Here is a 4,512-nt window from a genome sequence, read left to right on the forward strand (position 1 = left end):
AAGTGTACCTGAATGTGATGGAGAGAATGAATCCAAGCTGAAAATACTCTTCAGGACATTATCCAGGAAAACTTCCCCAACCTAGCAAGGCAGGCCAATATTCAAGTCCAGGAAATACAGAGAACACCACAAAGATATTCCTCAAGAAGAGCAACCCCAAGGCACATAATTGTCAGATTCACCAGGGTTGAAATGAAGGGAAAAATGCTAAGGGCAGCCAGAGAGAAAGGTCGGGTTACCCACAAAGGGAAGCCCATCAGACTCACAGCAGATCTCTCAGCAGAAACCCTACAAGCCAGAAGAGAGTGGGGACCAATATTCAACATCCTTAAAGGAAAGAACTTTCAACCCAGAATTTCATATCCAGCCAAACTAAGCTTCATAAGTGAAGGAAAAATAAAATCCTTTACAAACAAGCAAGTACTCAGAGATTTCATCACCATCACGCCTGCTTTACAAGAGCTCCTGAAAGAGACACTAAACATAGAAAGGAACAACCAGTACCAGCCACTCCAAAAACATACCAAATGGTAAAGAGCATCAACACAATGAAGAAACTGCATCAACTAATGGGCAAAACAGCCAGCTAGCATCAAAATGGCAGGATCCAATTCACACATAACAATATTAACCCTAAATGTAAATGGACTAAATGCCCCAATCAAAAGACACAGACTGGCAAATTGGATAAAAAGCCAAAACCCATTGGTGTGCTGTATCCAGGAAACTCATCTAACATGCAAGGGTACACAAAGTCTCAAAATAAAGGGATGGAGGAAGATTTATCAAGCAAATGGAGAGCAAAAAAAACCAGGAGTTGCAATTCTTGTCTCTGATAAAATAGACTTTAAAGCAACAAAGATCAAAAGCGACAAAGAAGGACATTACATAATGGTAAAAGGATCAATGCAGCAAGAAGAGCTAACGATCCTAAATATATACGCACCCAATACAGGAGCACCCAGATACATAAGGCAAGTTCTTAATGACTTACAAAGAGACTTAGACTCCCACACAATAATTGTGGGAGACTTTAACACCCCATTGTCAATATTAGACAGATCAATGAGACAGAAAATTAACAAGGATATCCAAGACTTGAACTTAGACCTAGACCAAGCAAACCTAGTAGACATTTACAGAACTCTCCACCCCAAAGCCACAGAATATACATTCTTCTCAGCACCACATCACACTCACTCTAAAATTGACCACATAATTGGAAGTAAATCACTCCCCAGAAAATGCAAAAGAATGGAAATCATAACAAACAGTCTCTCAGATCACAGGGCAATCAAATTAGAACTCAGAATTCAGAAACTAACTCAGAACCACACAGCTTCATGGAAACTGAACAACTGGCTCTTGAATGTTGACTGGATAAACAATGAAATGAAGGCAGAAATAAAGACGTTCTTCAAAACCAACAAGAAAGAAGACACACCATACCAGAATCTCTGGGACACATTTAAAGCAGTCTCTAGAGGAAAATATATAGCAATAAATGCCCACATGAGAAGCAAGGAGAGATCTAAAATCGACACCCTATCATCAAAATTGAAAGAGCTAGAGGAACAAGATCAAAAAAACTCAAAATCTAGCAGAAGACAAGAAATAACTAAGATCAGAGCAGAACTGAAGGAGACAGAGACACAAAAAAAACCCTTTAAAAAAATCAATAAATGCAGGAGCTGGTTTTTTGAAAAGATCAACAAAATACACAGACCACTAGCCAGATTAATAAAAAGAAAAGAGAATAATCAAATAGATGCAATAAAAAATGATAAAGGGGACATCACCACAGATTCCACAGAAATACAAATCATCATCAGAGATTATTACAAACAACCCTATGCACATAAACTAGTAAACCTGGAAGAAATGGATAAATTCCTGGACACTTGCATCCTCCCAAGCCTAAAGCAGCAAGAAGTCAAAACCCTCAATAGACCAATAACAAGGTCTGAAGTTGAGACAGCAATTAAGAGCCTACCACCCAAAAAAAGCCCAGGTCCAGATGAGTTCACAGCTGAATTCTACCAGATATACAAAGAGGAGCGGGTACCATTCCTTCTGAAACTATTCCAAAAAATCCAAAAAGAGGGAATCCTTCCCAAATCATTTTATGAGACCAACATCATCCTGATACCAAAACCCAGCAGAGACTCAGCAAGAAAAGAAAACTTCAGGCCAATATCCATGATGAACATGGATGCAAAAATCTTCAATAAAATACTGGCACACCGATTGCAACAGCACATCAAAAAGCTTATCCACCATGATCAAGTAGACTTCATCCCAGGGATGCAAGGCTGGTTCAACATATGCAAGTCTGTAAACGTAATTCACCACATAAACAGAACCAAAGACAAAAAACACATGATTATCCCAATAGATGCAGAGAAGGCCTTTGACAAAATTCAACAGCCCTTTATGCTAAAAGCCCTCAATAAACTAGGTATTGATGGAACATTTCTCAAAATAATAAAAGCTATTTACGACAAACCAACAGCCAATATCATACTGAATGGGCAAAAACTGGAAGCATTCCCTTTGAAATCTGGCGCTAGACAAGGATGCCCTTTCTCACCACTCCTATTCAATATAGTATTGGAAGTTCTAGCCAGAGCAATAAGGCAAGAAAAAGAAATAAAGGGTATTCAAATAGGAAAGGAGGAAGTCAAATTGTCTCTATTTGCAGACGACATGATTGTATATCTAGAAGACTCCATTGTCTCAGCCCAAAATCTCCTTAAACTGATAGGCAACTTCAGCAAAGTCTCAGGATACAAAATCAATGTGCAAAAGTCACAAGCATTCCTATACACCAGTAACAGACTTAAAGAGAGCCAAATCAAGAACGAACTGCCATTCACAATTGCTACAAAGAGAATAAAATACCTAGGAATACAACTAACAAGGAACGTAAAAGACCTCTTCAAAGAGAACTACAAACCACTGCTCAACGAAATAAGAGAAGATACAAACAAGTGGAGAAATAGTCCATGTTCATGGTTAGGAAGAATCAATATTGTGAAAATGGCCATACTGCCCAAATTAATTTACAGATTCAACGCTATCCCCATCAAGCTACCAATGACCTTCACAGAACTGGAAAAAAAACACCTTAAACTTCATATGGAACCAAAAGAGAGCCCGCATAGCTAAGCCAATTCTAAGCAAAAAGAACGAAGAGGGAGGCATCACAATACCGGACTTCAAACTATACTACAAGTCTACAGTAATCAAAAGAGCATGGTACTGGTACCAAAACAGAGATATAAACCAATGGAACAGAATAGAGGCCTTGGACGCAACACAATACGTCTACAACCATCCAATCTTTGACAAACCTGACAAAAACAAGCAATGGGGAAAGGAGTCCCTGTTTAATAAATGGTGTTGGGAATACTGGCTAGCCATGTGCAGAAAGCAGAAACTGGACCCCTTCCTGACACCTTACACTAAAATTAACTCCAGATGGATTAAATACTTAAACATAAGACCTACCACCATAAAAAACCCTAGAACAAAATCTAGGCAAAACCATTCAGGACATAGGTGTAGGCAAGGACTTCATGATCAAAGCACCAAAAGCATTGGCAACAAAAGTCAAAATAGACAAATGGGACCTAATCAAACTCCACAGCTTCTGCACAGCAAAGGAAACAGTCATTGGAGTGAATTGGCAACCAACAGAATGGGAAAAAATTTTTGCAGTCTACCCATCTGACAAAGGGCTGATATCCAGAATCTACAAAGAACTAAAACAGATTTACAAGAAAAAACAAACAAGCCTATTCAAAAGTGGGTGAAGGATATGAACTATGAACAGACACTTTACAAAAGAAGACATACATGAGGCCAACAAACATATGAAAAAATGCTCATCATCACTGGTCATTAGAGAAATGCAAATCAAAACTATATTGAGATACCATCTCATGCCAGTTAGAATGGCAATCATTAAAAAATCTGGGGACAACAGATGCTGGAGAGGATGTGGAGAAATAGGAACACTTTTACACTGTTAGTGGGAGTGTAAATTAGTTCAACCATTGCTGAGGACAGTGTGGCGATTCCTCAAGGACCTAGAAATAGAAATTCCATTTGACCCAGCAATCCCATTACTGGGTATTGGTATCCAAAGGATTATAAATCGTTCTACTATAAGGACACATGCACACGAATGTTCAATGCAGCACAGTTTGCAATAACAATGACCTGGAACCAACCCCAATGCCCATCAATGATAGACTGGACAGGGAAAATGTGGCACATATACACCATGGAATATTATGCTGCCATCAAAAATGATGAGTTTGTGTCCTTTGTAGGGACATGGATGAACCTGGAAACCATCATTCTCAGCAAACTGACACAACAGAAAATCAAACACCGCATGTTCTCACTCATAGGCGGGTGTTGAACAATGAGAACACATGGACACAGGGAGGGGAGCATCACACATTGGGGTCTGTCGGGGGGATACAGGGGAGGGACAGCAGGGGT

The sequence above is a fragment of the Sapajus apella genome, unplaced genomic scaffold (genome assembly GCF_009761245.1).
Source record: "Sapajus apella isolate SASKATOON/1434 unplaced genomic scaffold, GSC_monkey_1.0 scaffold13, whole genome shotgun sequence".
NCBI lineage: Eukaryota > Metazoa > Chordata > Mammalia > Primates > Cebidae > Sapajus > Sapajus apella.